The sequence below is a fragment of the Cetorhinus maximus genome, chromosome 1 (genome assembly GCF_964194155.1).
Source record: "Cetorhinus maximus chromosome 1, sCetMax3.hap1.1, whole genome shotgun sequence".
Classification (NCBI taxonomy): domain Eukaryota; kingdom Metazoa; phylum Chordata; class Chondrichthyes; order Lamniformes; family Cetorhinidae; genus Cetorhinus; species Cetorhinus maximus.
In genome coordinates, this window is record NC_135879.1 from 63,197,737 (window position 1) to 63,221,588 (window position 23,852).

Here is a 23,852-nt window from a genome sequence, read left to right on the forward strand (position 1 = left end):
TAGTTAGTTAACACAGTGAATAGCTGAACAATCCAGGCCAAATTCAATACTTGATAAATGCTGAGTTACCTGAGTTCAGCTGAGGTGATGCGTGGAATGCAGCACTTTGCTCAACACCCCTTGGTTATGGAGGTCAAAATCAGCCACAGTTCCTGCTCCTAGTTGCCTCAATGGGTGATGGTAAAAATTATCAGCAAGCTGGATAAAAATGGTTTCATTGTGTCTATATTGGAACATTTCATGCCTGTCTATGAGAAAGACATGTATAACAACAAGAACAATTGTATTAACACAGCACCTTTAACATAGAGAAATATCCTAAGGCACATCTCAAAAATGTAATTAAAACAATCTATGCAGAACCAAAGGAGGAGGTATTAGGAGAGGTGACCACAAACTCAGCCAAGATTTAAGGTGAGCTATAAAGTTAGAGAAGGAGATGGAGAGACAGAGGAGATTACGGATGGAATTCCAAGGTATGACACCTAAGCAATTGAAGGATAAACATTAGGATAAACAGTTAGAATGTGGAATATAGAATTTAGAATCAGCATTATTGGTGAAAGGCTATCAGGAGATCCAGCTGGATACAATTTATCTTCTGACAAGGTTATCTAGCCTGATAAACTCTGTCCTAGCTGATAAACTGCAAACATATCAAACTCGAGCTTTCAAATAGTTGTTTTGTAATACAGAATTTGAGTATTGATGAAAAAAGAGCCTTTTTTTTGTCAAAGTTTTTTGTCTTGCATTCAAAAGGACAATTCGCAAGAAAATACCAATGCCAGGGGAACAACATATTTATACTGCATGAGAAGAGAGTGCTGATTGGTTGGCAAGTGGACTCTGATCGGTAGAGGCGTTGCCATGGAGAATGCACCAGTTAATGGTAACTGACAGTTAATTGCCAAGTGTTATTTTAAATTTAAACCAGGCAGCTTGACTCTGATTGGTCAAGACCTTGCCCCGAGGAATGAACCAGCAAATGGATGTCACTTACTTTGTTTAGCTGAAACAGGCAAAATGTATGTACATGTTCTTTCAGCCTGCAAAGAACAGGTCCCTGTGCATTAATGTATGTAGTTTTATGGACAGGTGGGGAATTAATTTGAACAGCCCTGATTTCTCCCCTCACTACCCATCTGAAAACAGAAAGGTATTTTTGATTTCTCCCCTTCAAAATTGGTGGCGTATTTTCCCCAAACCTTCAGTTCTGGAGTGATCCAATCGTCTATTAATAACCCCACAGCAAACTCCAGTTAAGTTAAAATAAGAGGGTTGGTTTATTTTACACACAAAAAAACGTGGGAAAGGGGCTTTGCAATGTCCGCCCCTTTCTGCATTCATACAATAAAAGAGGAATAAGGGAAAGGAAGGGATACAGGGCAAGGCCGTGAAGAAATTAAGAGTTATGGTTTCACATGAGTCCAGGGTCCAGAATCAAAAGTTCGAGAGAGAGAAGTATGTGGAGTATCCTGAGTGTCTAAATCTGTCTCTGAAGGTTTACTATCTTTGAATAATTAGTTGATGTAAAAGAACCTCATTCATTAACAAATAGCATTTTCCCACACCCATTCTGGTTCTTTCTTTGTTGCAGGACTCCCATTAATATTGCTGGGACTGGTTGCCTGTTAGTTGTGAGTTTAAAAATTTGTGTCACTGTGGCCATCATTAGCAGCCGGCTCTGCAATGTTCATCTATACAGTTGGTGGGATGAGAAAGGTCACTTTTCAATTACTTTTTATCTGTTGCAACTTTTCTAGCCTATTTTCCCCCTTCCTCTCTTGACAAGCTCCAGCTTGTTGCCTCCAGCAGGGACACTTGGCTCAGTTGGTAATGCTTTCACCTCTGAGTTAGATGGCTGTAACTATTGCTGAAACTAAAATACATCATCTAGGCTGACACTCCAATGCAGTGCTGACGGAGAGCTACACTGCCTGACATGCTGTCCTTTGGATGAGATCTTAAATCCAGGCCCTGTTTGTCCTTTAAGAAGGGTTCCATGGCACTATTCAAAGAGGAAAATGTTCCCAATGTCATGGCCAATATTTACCCCTCAATGAACATCACTAAAACTGATCATTTATTTCATTGCTATGTACAAATTGACTGCTGTCCTTCCCTACATTACAATAGTGACTACATTTCAAAAGTACTTTAAAAGCACAACATCTTGAGGCCATGAAAGGCACTGCATAAATGTGAGCCCTCTTTTTTCTTTATTTTTTTGACCTGAGACGGTAAGCGTCAGTAAACAATTTGACCATGGAGCAATAACGCCAAACTCAATCCTGTTCTCACTCATTATTCTTGGACGGGCACTTCCAACAGGAGTGACTGCATAGCAATCAGAACAGGAACAGTTTCCCCTCCCTTACTCAAAATCAATTCTTGTATCTCTACCTTCCATCCCCCAGCTGGGATCAGCTAACTCAGCATCAAGCTGGTATTGAATTGAACTTGAGGCGTTCTGTTCTGTATGATTCATTTGTGTGGTGTCATCAGCAACTGAGACATCAGGGTGCTTCTTTCTTAGTTCTGAATATGTTTTCCTTTTCACTGGGGTGTGGCTGCACAAGGATGGCATCCACTCTGCTACTTTGTACAGGCGGCTGTTGTTCATGTGTGAGCTTGGGCAATGGGTGTAATGTTTACTTTTGGATTTGGTTTAAAACAGGCAACATTGGATTGGTCGCCTATTGTACACCCGACCACAACTTTCCATTTCCATTGACTTCAATACAAAGGAAAATCAGGTAGGGTGTATAAGAAGCAGTCAATCCTATATTGCCTGTTTTACACCATCCCCAAAAGTTCAAATTACTGCCGGTGACTAGTGGAAGACTATTCAATTGCAGGGAACAACATGGTTAAGCCTGAGCCCGCTCTTATCCAATGTCAACACACATGGATAGTGATTAGGAGCAGGAACATTGGCCAGTTATTCCTTCCATAACCCAGAGAGATAAGTACAACAGTAGCATTCCTACCATCCTGGCTCAGTTCAATTCAGATTCCCAAATTGTGGGAATCAAATTTGGAAATTAAACCGGTTGAAGCATTAAATAAACCTCTGTGGAAACAACCATGCAGATTTTCTTTCTATTTGAAGTTCGGCATGCCCATTCCACAGGCTCACATGGAAATCAATTTTCCTGTATCTTTCAGAGACCAGTGTTACATTTGGAGTAACAGCTGAACAACAACAGAAGGTGGCGAAAAGCTTCATGTGACTCTTATGTTATTAGAGCTCCCCCCTGTGACTCTAATGATTATTGCTACCCTAGGAGGCAGTTCTCCCAATCAGGTATTGGTGGGGTGAGGGAGAAAATGCTGGCCAGACCCATCAAGTGGCATTTCAGAAATCAATATTTCACCTTCATTATGGCCCAACCTTATATGTCAAACTTTGTTGCCATGAGCTGTTTCTAAATCTGCTTTAGATTATAATAAATGGAATTTAGAAAATCAGTATTTGTAATTTTCATGACTTATTAAATGCATGGTATAAGATTTTTAAAAAACATATTTAATTGAAAATACAAAGATACCGAACGAATTCAGGCAGTGACTGAAAATATAAATTCCTGCGTCTATATTACTATTGTGGATTCACAGGGTAGAATCATTTCCAAATGGACTTGGTGGATTTTATCGGGTTTTGTCACACAAGAAGTTATCTTATGTTCTTAAACTGCAACTCTGATGCTGCTAGTGTTATCTAAACTGAATTTGGGATAGTTTGGCTAAAGGAATGACCATTTTTGAACACAAAAAAAAATAACTTTTTTAATGCAATGTATTTACTAAAAACCTGTGATTGTGGAGTGTCTTGAGCTTTTTTTTTGGCGAAAGGTGATTCTCATATGCATATGCTGTGCATGTTTTAAATTTGCAGGTATCATATTTATTTCTATCCAATCTCCTAATCCAAACTCATATGTTTCTTGTTGTACAAATACAAATGTTATGTGTTTTTCTTAGATGAACAGGGCAATTTTTTGAAATTAAGAAATGATCAACTGCCACAGAAAAACAATCTGCTGATTCTCATGTTCAATTTTCAAGTTCCCAGTGATGGACCAGAAAAAGCATTGTTCCCAGACTAAAATGTGTTAACTATGCTACAACAAATGAACACCCAGTAAGTAAGGGGAATGCATCACCAGAGCTCAACTTTAATAATTCTTTATTTAAAGCAATTCCCTCTGGGTCTTACAAAACTAATCCTATGAAATGAACAATATTTGGTGCAAATAAAGACTTTGAGAGATTTTGGTTATTCTTAATAGTTTTGAATTATTTTGTTTTGCAAAAGAGAATTGAATGGTTGCAGAAAAGCTTGGCCTCAAGAACCTATTACAAAAATAAGTGACTCATTACCACATTAATTTCAAAATCTGTGTCAAAACCTAGAATTCTCAGCTCTAACTATACGAATATCACTGCAATGTTGCATTGTGCAAATGGTCAAGATCATGCTGAGTCCACACATGGGGGCTGTGATCTATTCAGTAAATTAAAGTGGACCGAGCTATATAAGGTAATTGCAATAATATTTGCAAACTGTGGCAAGTGTCACATGATCAAATGTCATGTGATCAAAACACCCCTCTCCTCCAAGGAATATGTTCAACCAACATTGATAATCCTAACTGGCTAATATCAGTGGAAGTGTATGCCAGCATGAACTAAGGGCCATCGGTAGTGGAGTGGTGGGGGTGTGTAATAATAAAAGGATATACAATAAAAGCAGTGTAAGAATGTCCATAGTACAGCATGGCTCTCTCTTCAGAGACAATATTGGAAGTAAGATTTTGGAATTCCAACCAGGTGTCACGTCCAGTGTCCTATTCTGAACTTCAAACTAATTTTTATATTAAAAAAAGACACAAAAAGCTGAAAAGCTGGCCACCAGAGGGCCACTTGATTTATTTTATGGATTGAAACCACACCCCTTTCTCAAGAGGGAACAAAAGTAACATTCCAGACTGATGTAAGTAAATGCCCTTTCCTGAAATCAATCTAAAAGGATATTATCAAATTGAATGCATCATTAAAAAACAAAGACACTGACTGTCTCAAACCCTCCATTAAACCACAACACGGGATTTGGAATCAACACGAATACCACCGTTATTTGGAAAAGAACTTGGACTTTTAGAATGTCACATGATGAGACAACCATGTTTGTCTGTTTTTTTAAAAGTCAGGCCAAGCTGTTTGCAGGTAGTTCTACCGAAGCCATCAAATTAGCTGCAAGTAATTCAAGCAACCGTGGTAATTAATAGCAATACCTTGTAAGCTGGGGATCCCAACAGAGAGAAGGACTCCCCTATCCTGTTCCAACTTCGAGTTCACCTGGGAAACAACCTCCTGGAAATTCGACTACAGGAAATCTCACAGCCTGCTGAGAATTCTTTGTTTTCAAGTCCCTCGCTTTAACTTGAAATCATCAACTTTTTTCAAGAAACCCAGCCTGCCAATGCCATCCTTGCTCCTGGTAGGGCCACCCATGGCTGCAAGGTCAGGGGAGGTGCCAGACCAAGTGGGGTCCAAAAAATCTACAACAGCAAAGCAGGCAAAAGAAGATTACGCCTCACCAGCTGCAAAGATGGAAGGAGGCTGCAGCAGCAAGGTGGTCTTGTTCATCACGGTTTGACACGTCACCAAAATCTGACCACAAATCCATCAAGATTGCGTGGACAATGATGCACCCCAAGGTCCCCACATTAAATGAAGTCATGCACAGGCTTCTATCAGGGCTCATCTGCCAATTTCTGTGGTGATGGAGTATTGGCAATTGGGACAGGGCAGTGAACCTGGGAGCCCACAGGCATTGGTACCTCCTGGATTATGTCATTTCTCGGGTCAAAAATCTAAGTGATGTCTGCATCACTCGATCAATGTGGGGATTGATGCCTCCTGGTCAGATCATCGACTTGTTCAATCAGTGATGAATCTAACACTAAGATATTGCAAGGCCCAAAAGTCTGAGAGGAAGAAGATCAATGCCTCAGCCTTAAAACAGCCTGACCAAAGAGAGGAATTCCAAGTGTAGCTCACCAATTAATCTGAAAAACCTTCATGGATCCAAATCAATTTGGAACAGTGGAATCAAATAAAGTCAGCTGTACCTGACTCCCATGCTCAGACCATTGAGTTTGAGCATTGTTGTCACCAGGACTTGTTCAATGAAAACAATGCTGAAATATGTGAACTCCTAGAACAAAAACAGGCAGCCTTCATTGCCTGGCAGAACAGTCCAAGGTCACAAGTCAGGAAAGTAACGTACAAATAGCTCAAGGCTGACACCCAAAGACCAATCCGGAAAATAAAGGATATGTGGTGGGAAAAGAAAGCCCATAAGATTCAACAGAATGCTGATCATCATGACATGCAAAGCTTTTTTGAAGAGCCATCTATAGACTGAGGTCAAATGGACAAAATCCTTTACATTCACAGGATAGTGTTTCTCTTCTTAAGGATGTACAATGCCATTTGTCAAGTTGATACATTAAAGGTTGGGTCCATATTAACCCCATGCCGCAAATTGGAGCTAGCCTGTGTGATTCCATACTTTAGAGCAATGTTTCTTTCTGAAATGGCTGAAGCCAAACAGGACCTGACAAAGATTAAAGATTTTGGAAAGAACATTTTGAACAACAACTGAGCTGTGAATCCACAGTGGCAGCTGATAGCCTCTAGGCTATCCCCCGCCAGTACCTTGTGGTAGAATCCTTGGATGGGGGAGCTGCAACAAGCAATCAAACAGATGAAAAACACCAAAGCCTGTGGCCCTGATGGTATTCCATCTACAAAGCTGGTAGACTTTTGCTCAAATTAAGAATCCATGCACTCGCCCTATGGATTTGCGAGGAAAAGAAACTCCCCCCAAATTCAGGAATGCGACAATTGTAACTATCTTCAAGAAGGGAGGTTATTTAATGCTGTGGAAACTATTGAGGTATTTCCCTCGTGCCCGTAGAAGGGAATATCTTGACAGGCATTCTCCTGAAATGCCTACTTCCTGTGGCTGAGGAAATCCTCCCAGAGACACATTGTGACTTTAGACCTTCCAGAGGAACTTCTGACATTGTCTTTTTTCCAGACAAATCCAAGAAAAATGTCAAGAACAACACCTTCATTGAACTCTTCATTGCATTCATCGACCCAACCAAATGATTTGACTCAGTAAGTTGCAAGTCTATATGGATTGTGCTCCAATGAGTTGGTTGTCCAAGAAGCTTCATCATAATCCTGCAATTGCTTCATGATAATATGACTGCAACTGCCTCGAGTGGGAGATCTCAAACAGATGCCTTCTAAATCTGGAATTGGGTCAAGCAAGGCAGTCTGATAGACCCCATACTACTCACAATCTACCTCTCAGTGATTATTCACCTCATCAAAGATCAACTGCCTTCTGATGTCAGTATTAAATACCGTCTAGATGGAAAACTCTTTAATCTCGATCGCCTCCATGCCAAAACTACATTGACCACTGTAGATATACACGAACTACAGTTTGCAATTGACTGTGTTGTTGTTATCCACTCTGCACCAGATTTGCAAGCTACTCTTGGGGCAGAATTTTGCCATCGACGAGCAGGGGGCGGGGCCCACTTACCGACGCATAAAATGAGGCGGGATGACGTTGGGCGGAACCCCCAACGTCATCCCGCCCCATTTAACTTTTCAGGAAGGCGGGCCCACAGCAAAATCAGCTGTGTGCCTGCTGACCTGTCAATGGCCAATTGACGCCATTGACAGGATCATTTAAACAATTAAAGGACCTGCCTGTCCAACCTTAAGTTTGGTGGGCAGGCCAGGAGCCCCGGCGGCAAATAGAGAAAACATGAAACCTCATCTACCGATGGGATGAGGTTTCATGCAGTGTGTTAAAAATTTTAATAAAGTTAATCTGTAAATTATGAACATGTCCCATCTCATGTGACATTGTCAGGGAAATTGTTAGGGAAATTTTTTTTTCTATTTTTAATATTTTTCAAAGTGGAAGCGATCTCCCTGAGGCTGCACTCTCACTTTTAGGGAATCCTCCCCCCCCGGCTCGCACAGGAATCGCATAGCCCTTCCCGCCATACGTCACGCTGGGAGGGCATTAATTGCCCCCCCCCCCCCCCCCCCCCCCCACCCCATGTAAAATAGCGGTGCGGCCCGCTTCTCCGGCTGGGGATCGGCTCCCTGCCCGCCGGAGATTGGGTTGGGCCCGCCCGCCCGACAGGCAGAAAATTCTGCCCTTGATCGCTTTAATTCTTCATACAAGAAACTCAGCCTGTCTTTAAATGTTGCCAAAACAAAACTCATATAACAACCAATACCTGGTCAGCCAAATATTTCACCTCCCATACATGTAGAAGGAGAGACTCTGGAATAGGTTGAGCACTTCCCATAACTCAACAGTTGCATCTCTCCAAAGGCCACATTTAACAAGGAAATTCAATATGGATTATCTGCGCCTGTTCAGCCTTCTACAATTTATGGCAATGGGCGTTTGACAACAAAGTCTTAGGGCGGAATTGTCTCAGATTTGCACTAAGTGCAGTAGCGGGCAGGAAAAAGAACGTTTTACCCACCGGTTGCAATGGCAGCTTTTCACAGCGTGTCGTTCCAATCCTGCCTCATTAATCATGATTCCCCAGGAAACATGCCGGATCGCTGGTGGGACGTCCTCTCATTCGTCCATCCCGCTGTCATATCAGGCCGTCAGTGAACGAGGCATCATATTTAAAGGCCGTCCCTGCAAAGAGTTAGGACTCTTCAAGGGATAGAAAGCTGTTGCATAGCCATAGTTGCCAAGGAGAGGAAATGTGCTGCCCCCAGATTTAGCGACATATCCCTCAAGCACCTTCTGAATGCAATGGAGGCCCCCACTCTGGATAAAGACCAGCAAGCAAGATCATTGATCCAGCATGGGAGGCGATAGCAGCGGTGGCCAGCACATTTGCCCTGCAAAAGAGGACAGCCACCCAATGCCCCGAAAGAGGATGAATGATCTCCTCCATTCTGCCAGGGTAAGTCATTCTTCTCATCACTCTCAACTCACACACTCCCAAACCCATCACAGGGATCTCACACCTCAAGGGACAACATCACTAACTCTCACACACACCCTCACATCTCCACCAGGCTCATATCCTCTCGAGCTCCCGTCCTCATCCCGTCCATGTCTCTGCTCACCACACAAACATCCCATGCAGTGCCAAGTGTCCTGCTCACACTCTCTCCATCTGTTTTCAAGCAGGAGATGCTGGCTCACATCAGCAGGGAGAGGTCCCAGACTGGGGATCGAGTGGCTCACATTAGGCCTCTGACTCAGCTTGAGGAGCATGCCATTGTGCTGACAGGTAAGGGCGTGGACCGTGCCTGCGGAGATGGTGAGGTCAGCAGTGAACACTCACCTGAGCATCCTATCATACCTATCATGCCTCTTACAATGCAACTGTGAGTGCTGTCTCTCTGTGGCTTTTGAATCTGCTGCCATGCACTAATTATCTCTACTTTGGTTCACAGGGAGCTCTGCCAAGCGACCGACACCCTCAGCCAGCCTGTCCCTCAGCTCCATCCAGGCCCTCACCTCCAGCCAAGTGGACACCTCCTCCATTGAAGAGCTGGAAACAAGCAGCCTGGAAGATCCATCACAGCGCTTACCCACACCCTCCACCAGCACAAAGACACACACCTCGGTGGGACCTAGGTCTAGAGCAGGTGGTCACCGCACGGACACTTGTCCACAGCAGGAGGAGGCAGGTTCAGCCGAACTCCCTGGCACTCGAAGGACTGCTGGGGAAGAGGCATCTGTGAGGTCCGAGTCAGATGACAAGCCTCTGGATTTGGCCTTCCAACTCATCCTGGAGAGTCAGCAGAAGGTGGGGGATCATCACACAGAGCTGTTGGAAGCCCTCAACAGAGTGGCACATGAGTCAGAGGAGTGCGTCCGCCTGTTCTCCAATGAGGTGGTGCCCACATATATGTGTGTGGAGGTCTCCATGGGGAGGATGGTGGACACCATGGAGACCCTGGTCCAGCAGAATGTGGATATGCATGCAGACCTGCACTCCATCGTGGTAGCCATGGGTGAGTTCCTGCAATGGCAACGCGAGAGGGAAACAGGGCACCTTGATGACATCCTAGGTGCTCCTTCTCCTCAAGGAGTCAAGCCTGAACCCCCGAGCACCCAAAGGGAGGAGGAACGGCAGCTGGACACCCCTGGGTCATCCATTTAGGAATCTCAGAGGCTGTCCTCTCCCTCCCAGTCCCCTTTGCATGTGACCCCCTCAACCTCATCCTCTGTCATTGCAGAGGGAGCAGCTGGCCCACAGAAGGACAGCTAAATCAAGCTGGGGCCCTCAAAGCCTCAGCTCTCCCGGGGACACATGCCGAAGTCTTCAGAGGCAACAGGGCCAACCATTGCCCAGGCTGTCTCCACCCCTGCTGCGGATGTCAGGGCAGTACCTAGAAGGGGTAGGCCTAGAAAAGTTAAAGAATTCTGATCACAAGTTGTTGCATGGGTGAACACAGTTTGTCACTTTATAATCTGAAAATATAGTCACTTTCACTAAATAATGTGTAATGGTGTCTTTCAGCTTCATTGAGGTCCTCCCGATGCATCCCCCCCACTCCTTACTAGCAATTAGCTGCATGCAGCTAGACCACGAGGGATTCTGGAGGGAGAAGTGTGTGTTTGGCGGAGCCTTTTGGAGCCTCCTGCAAGCGCTCTCCCACGCACAGGAATCCTTCCCGTATCACGCTCATCTCAATTTCCTAAGCATTTTCAATGCTGCCTGCATTCAGTTGCCCATCTGAGCTGACCTGCATTTCCGCCCACCCACTCCCAAGCAGCACCTGTTCCCACCCAACATGACTCTCCTTTCACTTTTGGTTTTAGAAGCATGGTGCTGGTGAAATTTGTCTTCAACTCCCCCATCTTTTCCTCTCATGTCCTTTCCCCCTTGACTGTCGACCCCCCTGGCATCACCTTCCACCTCCCCACTGTCACCTACCAGCCAGAACCCTTTTCTTTCAGGGATGTCGAGGTGAACATGCAAGTCCTCTACCTTCCCGAGAATCCCACCACCATCCACATTGACCTCTCCGACCTCCTCCTTCCCACCCCCAGGGTCCATGTCTGCCTCCAAGTCCCCACCAACCACCCTTGCCATCCTTCTATCACTACCATCACACCCTCACCCTCCCACCCTACCAGCTCACTCTGCCCTCTCACATTCTCACCACTCCCTCCTACCAAGCCCACCCTCAGTTCACTCCCCAGGAGGCAGTCATCGACTCCACAGACCTCTCCCTTGCACATTCACCTGGACATCCATCCACTTACTCCTTTCTCCGCCCTTACTCCTTCTTCCCTCTGGACTCAATCCTCCCTCTCGACTTCTTCCCCTCCCGACTCCTTCCTCTCCCCAGACTTCTCCCTCCCTCCAGGCTCCTTCCTCCCTCCTGACTCTTCCCCTCCCCCTCCTGCGGATTCCTTCCTCCCCCTGGACTCCTTCCCACCTCTGGACTCCATCCTCCCTCTGATCACCTTCCTCCCCCCGAAGTCCTGCCCCCTCTGAACTCCTTCCCCACTCCAAACTCCTTCCCTTACACCTTCCTCCCTCCTTACACCTACCTCCCCTGTTGTATTTTCCCCCATTTCACTCTCCACCTCCCTGTAGTCCCTACCATCTAACCTCACCTCCCCAACACCATTGTCCCCCTGCCAACCATCCCCCTGATACCATTGCTCCCTACCATAACCTCACCCCCCTGACACCATTGTTCCCCCTCTCCACTCCCTCGATGATCATCTGTTGCAGAGCATGGCATGGAGGCATGATGTCCTGAAGCAGACCCTCAATGGTGACATTCCACCTTCCATGAGCTGCTTCGCGGTGGAGCCATGTCCATGAGAATCCACCCAGCATGCAGTGCACAGTCTTCCAAGGTCCAGTAGCTGTAGGGCTCTGGCATCTTCCGCTCCTCGGATGTCCGTGATGTGAGCAAGGCCCTGATGATATGTTCCCGCTTATGCACATCACACTTGTCAAAACGTGTTCTGCACTGGCGTGCTTTCCCGCCGATGTGGGTGGTAAATTTGACGTGGCGGATGATTCCAGCGAGCTGGGCTTATAATGATATGCAGATGTATTAAAATGAAGTTCCTGACATGTGGCATTGTGAAACGTGACCCACCATTGATGGGCAGAACAGACGATTGTAAACTGGTTTCACAATGTCATTGATTTTTGGCCTTACCACCATATTGTCCGTTCATGCCCACCATGACACCCGGCCCCAACAGGCACGGAAAATTCCGCCCTCAGTGTACAGAGCAGTTGTCACCGTCACATGACTGTTGTACCCAAGATACAGGAAATGGTCCACATTTCCAGGATTTCACCATTGATCTTAATCGACAGGGTTGGGGGCTGCGGGGGGAGGTGTGGAAGAAGGTGTTTAGTGAGGGGCCCATTTTCTCATATACTTCAGAAAAATGAGTTGACAATGATCTGGAGCTCAGGTCATTTCTGAATGAAGGCACACACAAGTGTCATCCACATACTGAAGCTCTATGACTGAGGTTGGAGTGATTTTGATTTTGTCCTGTCGATTATCCTGTGGGTAATTTGCTGGAGGTGAGGTGCAGTATTGCAGCAAGGAAAATGGAGAAGAGGGTTGCTCCAATGACACAGCCTTGTTTGACCCCAGCCTTTACTGAGACGAGGTTTGCAGTTGCTCCGTTGACGAGGATCATGGCTTACTTATCATCTCGATGAAGGCAGTTATAGATGCCAAAATTCATCTTGGAGTAAGAGTTACATGTTACAATACCCAGGTCTCTCACCATCACTTAACTAGATATTGAAGAGCAATTATAGTAATCTCATACAGGTTATAAAAATAAAAACAAGATTTTACTGTGGATTCACAGTTGAGGAGTTGTTCAAAATGTTCTTTCCAAAGTCTTTAATCTCTATCAGGTACAGTTTGTCTTCAGCCATTTCAGAAAGAAACATTGTTCGGAAGTATGGAACCACGCAGGCTAGCTCCAATTTGGGCATGGGATTTCTTTGGTCCCAGAGTTTAAAGTATCAACTTGCCAAATGGCATTGTACATCCAAGGTGCCAGCTCAGCCTTTGGCCAACTGAGGAAAAGAGTATTTGAAGACCAAGGTATCAAACCCGAGACTAAGGTCATGGTTTACCCCACACTTCTAAGTACTTCAGAGATTTGGACAGCCTACAGCAGGCGTCTCAAAGCACTGGAGAATTAGCACCAGTGGTACCTTCACAAGATTCTCCAAATCCAGTGGTGAGAAAGACAGCAGCATCTTTTCCCAAGCCAAGTTGCTCAGCGTTGAAGTGCTAATCACTTAAAACCAGTTCCACTGGGTGGGACATGTCATTCGTATGCCTGACACCAGACTTCTGAAGCAACTGCTCTACTCAGAACTGAGTCGCGGCAAGAGACTCCCAGGAGGACATCGAAAACACTTTAGCGATGTCCTCAAAGCATCTCTGAAGAGGTCAAACATAGCAGCTGACTCATGAGGGACCCTGGCTTTTGACCGATTAAAATGGAGACGGCCTATTTGAGAATGCACCGAGCACATTGAAAGACTTCGCTGGGGAAGTGCATAGGCAAAGTCGAGGCATCAGATCGAGCAACCATCTACTCGACATTTCAAGCACCACCTTCCCCACATGTGGCAGCGTCTGCAGATCACGCATTGGACTTATCAGCTATTTCAGAACCCATCGTGTCAGAGTTATCCTCGATCCTGAGAGACTGCCTAAGGAGGCTTTGCTGCAGCAAGACCTGGTCTGTGTATCAGCGACGCATAAGAGTGCAAGAGAAATTCCATCAGCAATGCCTCTGCTGCATCCTCCAGATTCAATGGGTGGAATGTCGAATGAATGCTAGTGTCCTTCTTGAAGCCAGGCCTACAAGCATTCAGGCAAAACTGCAAAATCAACTTGATGGACCAGCCACTTGTCCACATGACTAAATATTGTCTCCCCTACAAGGTCCCGTTCTCCCAACTCTCAAATGGCCAGTGTTCCGGGACAAAGAAAACACTTCAAAGACACTGTGAAGCTCTCCTTGAAGTGCAGCAGCATTAACCTTATGAACCGGGAGGTGCTTGGTGCCAATCTCTCAGAATGGTACAACTTGCCCATAAAACCAAATCATGCTTTTGAGTTCCAATGTCATAATAATGAGGCAGCAGAGGGGAAAGAAAAAGAAGGAAATCCTGCACTCCAGATCCCACTACCTAATTGGATGTCCAGTCCCATGTGTTCAAAGATCTGTGGGTGGAAATTCACCTGCTTGGTCACATGAAGTTAATCGAAAAAATTTTGCCCCAACAGAGGACTAAAATATATCCAATTATATAGTTATGATTTATTATACATCAAACCTCAAAATAATGGAATGTGAGCTAAAAATTTGAAGAAGATGCCATTTCTTCAGTATTCTGTAAAAATTGTTATTCAGCATACATACAGAGCCAGAAATAAAACTCACTTTTACTGTACACTTTGCTGTTAATGTACACACAGACACCTGATTCCATTGGTTGTTTACTAACTTCTTGGAAATATATTAGTCACTGGTTTAAGAGCCATTTCAAGGCACGTCCACTGATAGCTTAGTGAGTAATCATGTCACATGGTGTAGAAACATAGAACTTTATTTACATGAGAACTCCTGTGTCTACTTGCATCTAGCCATCCCCTCATATAGCCATCTTTTTTCTAGGAAGCCCCTCCATAGAATTTATTCCCCCACGCCAGCCACATATTGGACTTTCGTGTACTACAAAATTCAATCAGCTCCCAAAATGTGCCATGAGAAAGATATAAAGAAGAAAAGGAAGAGTAAAGCCTGTCTCTGGCTGAGTTGAGGAATGAATTAGCTGGGAAGGGGCAATGATATGTGATTCTCCAGGAAACTATTAATGAGAATAGAAAAGATTTGGATGAGCTGAAGCAGCAGCTGCATAAAAGCCCTGAAGTTTTAAAGCTAGAAGGCCGTGAATTCTCGGAAAAGCTGTTGGAAAACCCAACTACTGAGCTCATTCAGGTTCACCTTGCGCCTGAGTCTAGTCCAGCCAACAGCGAAATTAAAGAGAAGACAGAGTTAAGGGTCAGTGCTCCCAAGAAAAGGACACAGGAAGAAAAAGAAATTATTGACAGTCCTCAGAAAGAAAAACAAAGATATGTTTTTTTTCCCTTTTCCTCTTTCTCCTCACACGTTATGTAGCTGGCTCATCGTATTGCTTTGTGCTTGTTGCCCTTTATCTGTTTCAGCTTGGAGTGGACGTGACTGCACCCAGAAGATGGTGAAATCATCCACTGAGGGACATAGTGGGCAACTGCCCCTGAAAAGTAGGGGTAGAATCTTTGGCTTGGTGAGTGTGGGCGGGGCCCACTCGCCGAGGTGTAAAATGATCACGCAGTGACGTCGGGTTTGACGTCGGCGGGCGCACTGCCAAGTCGCCAAACTGCCAAAGGCCTACTAAGCCAATAAAGCAATTAGCTGAGCTGCCTGTCCAACCTTAAGGTTGGCGGGCAGGTGAAGAGCCCAGGCGACCTTTGCATTTTTCATGGAACCTTATCCACAGGCGGGATGAGGTTTCATGAACGTTTTAAAAATGTTTGAAAAATTTAAAATAAAATTAATGGACATGTCCCAGCTCATGTGACACTTTCATGTGAGGGGACATGCTCTTAACATTTTTTTTCATCTTTGTTCAATGTTTTATAAGTGAAAGTAATCTCCCTGAGGCACCTTTGTACCTCAGGGAGATTTCTGCGCTCTTTTGCGCGCACTCCCTGACTCAGGCAACACCCCTCCTCCCTGCCTGCATAGGGAGCGCTCAGTGCTTCCGGGCGTGCGTCATGCTGGGCGGGCCTTAATTGGCCCACCCATGTAAAATGGCAGGGCCCGCCCGCGCCAGCCCCCGCACAATGCCCCCGACGGGGAGAAAATTCTCCCTGAGGTCTAGGAAACACCAGTCAAGGTTGTTGGGCTACAACACTAAACCTGTCAAAGAAGGCCTCCTGAGAGACTTGACCTGTAAATAGTCATTGTGTAAATAGTTAATGTGTTTTAAGCTTGTTAGCTGTACTTTTATGTAAAGGGCGAGAGACTTGGTAAAGTGATGTACCCTGTGCCTTTAAGAGAATGCAAGTGTACTGATCATGTGACAGCACTGACGAATCACTGTACAGTGTGGGCAAGTGGGAACTGTAAGTCTAGCTCTGGAGGTTTCTGAGTGAGCATGTATGATCTGGTGCTCTGCCCTATGTCTCAATAAACCATCACTGTTTATTCTTACATCAGTCTCTCCCCATTATTGATTGCAAGCAGCAATTGAGGAGAGCATAGGAAGGTGTGCAGTTAGAGTTTGGTTGGCCAACGAATTCATTTACCCAAGTCATAAAATCCCAACAGTCAATAGCTGACTAAACATTCCCTCATTTGGTTCACAAGTGTGTGTACAAACTGAGATATCAGAAAACTGCAACAACTGTGGAACTGCATTGCATGGACTTGGATTATCTTCAAGAGAGTAAGGGTAAGAAGAGAAATTGGAGTGGGAGATTAAATCTTTTTATTTTTATAATCTTGAACGTGATTACTGTAATTGCTCTTCAATATCTAAACGGTGGCGAGACCTGGGTATTGTAACATGGAACCCTTACTCCATGGACGAGCAACTGAAATATGACATTTGCCTCTTTAGAGCAGGTGGACTGAAATTACATTTTACTGAGACCAGCACAGTTTCAGGCTATCAACATGTTTATTTATATAGAAAACAGGAATGAACAGTGTACAATTTTCACAGTGAGAGCAATCAATTCCCTGTGCTCCTCAGTTATGAAATACAATAAAGATGCAACTTAGTAACTCGCTGGCCTTAGACCTTCCATCTCTAGCTAGCTTTGCAATACTAAATTGATTCACTTTTAAAATAAAGACAGCGTTTTGCTGCTGCTGCAAATCATAGACAACTACAACTCAGAGAGTGAAAGAGAGAGATTCTCTGTGAAGTTGATGAAGTAGAAACTCAGTCCACTAAGCTACTAATCAGTAACTACTCTGGGGTGAACCTTTACCTTTTGATGTATGAGTGAGAAAATCACCATTGCTTGTGGGGATATTTTCTCTCTTGTCAAAATGAAATGAAGTGACATCCTGGATCATTGGGTGTTACAAAGATGATTTTCATATAGTAGCACAAACTGTTTGAGGTAAGCAACTCTACCTCTATAATAAAAACAGAAAATGCTGGAAATACTCAACAACAGATCAGGCAACATCTTTGGAGAGAGAAATAAGAGTTAATGGGTGGAATTTTCCGTGCTCGCTGGCGTCGGGCGTGTTTGGTGGCGTGAGCAGACAATATGGCAAGAAGGCCAAAAATCGGTTTCACCAAGTCGTGAAACCAATTTGCAATTGTCTGCCCTGCCCGTCAATGGCGGGCCATATTTCCTGCCGTCGGACATTGGGAACTTCATTGTAATACATCTGCATATCATTGTAAGGCCAGCCGGCCGGGATCATCTCCCCCACACTGGATCATTGGAGCACGTCAGCATGCTTTCACAATAGCATATATAAGGCGTGCTAAACTTTTAGGGGAACTCGGAGGTGAGTGCACAGTAACGTTGCGCAGCGCTCACGAGGGTCACCCATTTGACATCAAGGTTGAGGCACTGCACATTGAGGTGAGGGTAGAGGCAAGTCACTTTTTCCCAGCTGGCTAACAGTGTGGTGCTGGGGCAAGGGCTGCACTGCGGTTGAGGTGACTTGTGGGGGCAGTAAGGGCTTCCCTGCAGTTGAGGTGATGAGTGGGGGCAAGGGTTGCACTGTGGTTGATGGTAGTGCACAGGTATGTGTGGGATCGGTGGGAGGGAAGGGGCCACACATTAGGGAAACTTTGTATAAAGTGTCCATTTCTTCGCAGCTGAGACAATTCAGATGCAGCCACATTGACATGCTTGGAGTCGGGTCTCTAGCTTATCTGCCCACTCAAGCAACACAGAGGCATGAAATTGCCACCAAGTGCTCCAGAGCTTTTCACCCCTCGGGCACAGACTGCAAACTAATGAGCATTTTAGTAGACTGCAGAACAGTTGGATGACTGGGCACATTGTACAATCTCCTCGCTAAAGCTGGCCATGGAGCAGCCACTGGTGGAGGCGCTCACAGCCCCTTGAAATGTCATCATTCAGGGTTGGACCAGCCTCCCCCTTTCAATGCGGGTTAGGAGAATGTCTGTGCTTGAGCTGAGAGCACAGCATGCAGTCCAATGGACAAAGCTGCTGCCAATTGGTCAGGTGGAGTGGGGCAGTGGTGGGTGGGGTCTCGGGCAGCCACGCGCGCACCAAACTCTGGCAAACCAAGTGTTGGCCAGCATTCTCTGGGATGCATTAAGGGGCCTTCAGACTTAAACAAGAGAGGTTCTTAGAACACCCAACCTAACCCACGTGTGTCTCTCTTTCATCCTGCAGGAGGAGTACATCAGAAGCATGGAGCCTGGTGACCTAGCTGTATGCCTCGTGGTGTACAGAGAGTAGAGATGAAGGAGAAGAGAGCGACAGAGATGCGTGGCTGGGCAGAGGGAGGAGCAGCACCCTCAGGAAGAAGGGGTGACTGGGGCTCCCGCACACACCGCTGAAGAGCCACAGAGAGCCATTGCTGGTCGGCGCCTAGCTAGACCCAGGGTCTATAGACGCCGCCTTTCATTCCTGCAGATGACTGACAACCAATGTTGCTGAAGACTGCGCATGTCTATGGAGCTGGTTGTTCACATCTGCCAGCTGCTGCAGGATTTGGCGTCATGGGGACATGGAGGGCATCCATCGCCCATGGCCGTGAAAGTGACTGCGGAGCTCAGTTTTTATGCCAGTGGCTCCTTTCAGGGCTCCACAGGTGACCTCTGTGGGATATTGAAGCCTCCGCCCACAAATGCATCCACGAGGTCACAGACGTCATCTTTATGAGGGCACACAACTTTGTGCATTTCGCCCGGGGCCAGGAAAGCCGGGATGCAAGAGCGATTGGATTTGCCCAGACCTCAGGTTTCCCGCAGGTGCAGGATGCCATCGACTGCACTCACATGACGCTCAGATCTCCATCGCAACAAGCGGTCAACTATGTCAACTGCAAGGGCTCCCATTCGCTGAATGTGCAGCTGGTGTGCAACCACCACAAATGCATCCTGCAGACCTGTGCACAGTTCCCAGGGTGTTTTCATGACTCCTATATTCTCAAACAGTCACAGATCCCTGTCGTCTTCCAGGGTCCACAGAGGCTGCAAGGATGACTCTTCAGGGACAAGGGCTACCCGCAGAGAACGTGGCTGATGACACCCGTGCAGTGGCCCCGGACTGCAGCATAGCAAAGTATAATGAGGCTGATGCTGCAACTCGCACCTTGGTAGAGCAAACCATCAGGATGCTTAAAATGAGGTTCCAGTGCCTGGACCAGTCTGTTGGAGTCCTGCAATATAGTCCACAGAGGGTGTCGTGCATCGTTGTCGCCTGCTGCACCCTTTACAACCTGGAACTGCAATGGGGAGAGGGGCTAGCTGAGGAGGAGATGGAGGAGCTGGAGGTGTCCTCCGATCAGGAGGATGTCATCAGGCATGAGGGTGAAGAGCAATGATGACAATGATGAGGCTATCGCACTGGCCAGATGAGGCAGGCGTGCTCAGGAGGCCCTCATAGCTGCTAGATTTGTGGAGGATGTTGACGACATGCAGTAAGGAGACTCCATAAGATCCTACGAACAAATTAATTCAGAGCAAGAGTAAGTCATTGGGTCCCTCAAGCTTGCTCCGTCATTCAATAAGCTCATGGCTGACCTGAATGTAACCTCAAGCCCACATTCCTGCCTACCCCTGATAACCTTTCACCTCCTTGTTAATCAAGAATCTGCCTAGCTCTGCATTAAAAATATTCAAAGACTCTGCTTCCACCTTTTTTTGAGGAAGAGAGTTCCAAAGACTCACAACCCTCAGAAAGAAAAAATTTCTCCTCATCTCTGCCTTAAATGAGTGACCCCTTATTTTTAAAGAGTAACCCCTAGTTGTAGATTCTCCCACAAGTGGAAACATCCTCTCCACACCCACCCTGTCAAGACCTCTCAGGATCTTAAAGGTTTCGATTAAGTTGCCTCTTACTGTTCTAAGTTCCAGTGGATACAAGCCTAACCTGTCCAACCTTTCCTCATAAGGCAACCCGCCCATTCCTGGTATTAGTCTAGTAAACCTTCTCTGAACTGCTTCTAACACATTTACATCTTTCCTTAAATAAGGAGATCAGTACTATACACAGTACTCCAGATGTGGTCTCAGCATTGCCCTGGGTAACTGAAGCATAACCTCCCTACTTTTGTAATCAATTCCCCTCACAATAAATGATAACATTCTATTAGCTTTCCTACTTACCTGCTGTGCCTGCATACTAACCTTCTGTGATTCATGCACTAGGACACCCACATTCCTCTGCAATCTCTCACCATTTAGATAATAAGCTTCTTTTATATTCTTCCTGCCAAAATGAACAATTTCACATTTGCCCTTTTGCCAGATCTTTGCTCACTCACTTAACCTATCTATGTCACTTTGTAGCCTCCTTACGTCCTCTTCACAATTTACTTTCCTACCTAACTTCATGTCATCAACAAATTTAGCAACCATACCTTTGGTCTCTTCATCCAAGTCATTTATATAAATTGTAAGACGTTGACACCCCAGCACTGACCCATGTGGCACACCACTCGTCACATCCTGTCAACCAGAAAAAGACACATTTATGCCAACTCTCTGCTTCCGTAAACGTTTGACTCCAGTCTGGCTTATGGCAGTGCACATACCCTCTGTGATGAGGTTCCTGTCATGAAGACACAGCGGAGGCCCTAATAGTCACTCTATTCCAGGAGAATGATGACGACATGCAGTTGAGGACACTCCGTAGATCTTCACATAGCCTTTGTGAATCTCTGACTCCTGTCTGGCCAAGGGCAGCTCGCTTGCGCTTTGTGATCAGAGTTATATCATAGAGATGCAGCGGTGAAACTTTAAATGTGCCTGATCCTTTTCCAGCCTTCAGCACCCGAGCACTTCAGGAGCACAGCGTCATTGGTCACAGATAATGAAGAGATGGGGGCCAGCCCCACCTCAAAAGTGCTGAGAGCACACAGAGAGAATGACGGAACTCCGTGACACCTGCACACGACATTCTGGCAGCAATGGCTGCGCTGGTGAAGGGTGTGGATGAGTGCTGTGATGGGTCTTCAATGAAGGTGCCTTCAGATTCTTCTTCAGAGCTTTCTTCAGGGCTTGATTGGAGGTCCTGGGTCATGGACTCTGTCGGCTGTTTCCCAGATGCACCTGCAAAAACAAGGAGAGATAATTAGTGCATGGCAGGGGATTGTGGAACAGGACACATAACTCACAGCATGGTTGTCTGATGGATGTTGCACAGCTGGATCCTCACTTGGTAGAGCACGGACAACCTCACCACCAGCACAGGAACAGTCCAGATCCTTGCCAGCCAGCTGGATGACTCTATTTTCAAAGTCCGTGAGGACCTTGATTTCAGGCATTCCTCCACCAGTCTGCAACCTCTCCCTGTTGTTGTGTGCCAGCTTGTTCTACATGAATAGAGATGGAGATACTGTAAACAGGATGCCTACCAGGCCAGATGATAAGTATGCCTGGCATGTGTAGGTGGTGAGTGGTGCCATGGATGGGGGGAGGACAATGAAGGTGTGTTGAGAGAGTGAATCATGATGTCTCTTGAACTGGCAGTGATCAAGATCCCTGTGGATATGTGATGGATTTGTGAGTGTGAGTTGAGCGTGATGAGAAGAGTGACTTACCTTGGAGGAACGGAGGAGATCATTCATCCTTTTTTGGCACTGGGTGTGTCATGAAGATATAATAATTTTCATAATATTATTGTGATTTATTGTTTGGATTGGTTTCTCTGTGTGTGTGTGTGTGTGTGTGGGTGGGATTTAATTGAATTGGAGACCGCTGGTCTGGAGGCTCTGAGTTATCAACAAGAAGCTAGATACGAAATGCTAAATATGTAAACATGGCTGAAGTTTTAAAATGTGATGTGGAAGGAACATTTGCATTTTTAGATAAATTTAGTTTGAATTTCAAAGAAATGGCAAGATGTTATACCTAGCCAGAAGAAGCTAAGCCAAACAGTGTGTTTATTTTTCCCAAAGGTTGCTGATAAAATTAGCACTATGAAAAGATTTATATTATGAGAAAGGTAAAGTTGCAAAGACATATTGGAACAAAGGAATTTGCATTAAAAAGGGAGAAACATATATAAAGGAGATGAGGCTATGTGTAAGAGGAAAAGGAATTCTAAGAGCTAACACAAGTGTGAAAAGCCTCCAGCCTCTGTGCATCAAGTTGCTGTCTACAGGAACCGAAGCTGAGAAAACTCACTTTGAAACTCACTGTCCAGGGTATTGTGTGCTTTGTCTGTTTAAATCTATTTGTTTTTACAGTTGCCTTAATGGAGGTGTAACTGGGAGCCAGATTAATTTGGGGTTTTAGGAGTTATTATAATAGTAATTTGTAGACCTATGTATGTGCTTGAAATCTTTTTTTTGATAATAAATGTTTAATTTAGTTTCCTAAAAACCTCTGAAGTTGTGGTAGTCTTAATACATCTGAATTCAGGGCACGCATCTCAAAATAAAATACAAATTGCAAAGCAGTTGTGACCACATGATCGCGTTTCCCTCGTGGATTTGATCCGCCTGGCACACATCATCCACCACGTCATAACCGGTAGCTGTCCTCTTTTGCAGGGTGTTGACACTGACCACCACTGCCGCTACCTCCCATGCTGGATTGATGATGTTGCTGCCCCTCCTGTGGCCAGAGCAGGGCTAGAGGACATCATGCCAGGTCTCTACTACGTCCAAAAGGCTCTTGAGGGATGCGCCATTAAACAGGGGGGAGGGGTGCTTTTTTTTTGCAAAAATACACTTTATTCATAAAATATCTTCAACCACATTCCAAACCATTTCAAAATCACCATTACAAAAGTACAATCAGGTTCAACTTTTACAACATGTATCACAAGGTGCATCAGTACAAACAATGAATATTACAATCATTTGCAGACATTCATTTTGAGCTGTACAGCCCGAGGGACTTTACACAGTTCCCAGTCCCTCGGTGCACTGAGGCAGAAAGGTCTTAGGCAGCGACCCTTCCCCATTGCGCCTTTGCGGCAGCTGCCCCAAGCTTCAGTGTGTCCCTCAGCACGTAGTCCTGGACTTTGGAATGTGCCAGTCTGCAACACTTGGTCGGGGGCAACTCTTTGCGCTGGAAGACCAACAAGTTTTGGGCAGACCAAAGAGCGTCTTTCACCAAGTTGATGATCCTCCAGCTGCAGTTGATGTTTGTCTCAGTGTGTGTCCCTGGGAACAGCCCGTAGAGCACAGAGTCCTGTGTCACAGAACTGCTCGGGATGAACCTCGACAGAAACCACTGCATCTCTCTCCAGACCTTCTTTGCATAAGCACAATCTACAAGGAGGTGAACAACGGTCTCTTCCCCACCACAGCCACCTCGAGGGCAACGTGCTGAGGGGGTGAGATTCCTGGCGTGTAGGAAGGATCTGACGGGGAGGGCCATTCTCACCACCAGCCAAGCTACATCTTGGTGCTTGTTGGAAAGTTCTAGCAATGAGGCATTCTGCCAAATGACTTTGATAGTCTGCTCGGGGTACCATCCCACCGGATCCACCCTCTCCTTTTCCCTCAGGGCCTCTAAGAC

The 23,852-nt window shown here is 45.7% G+C and overlaps 1 protein-coding gene across 1 annotated transcript in view; it reads left to right on the top strand.

The window, feature by feature from the left end:
• Window positions 1-634: 634 nt before the first annotated feature.
• Window positions 635-23,852, top strand: part of fhip1aa (FHF complex subunit HOOK interacting protein 1Aa) — a 250,298-nt gene continuing 227,080 nt past the window's right edge. The window contains exon 1 of the mRNA XM_078541265.1: window positions 635-889. The gene's annotated coding sequence lies outside the window, so the exon portion shown is untranslated. The remainder of the gene's footprint in view (window positions 890-23,852) is intronic.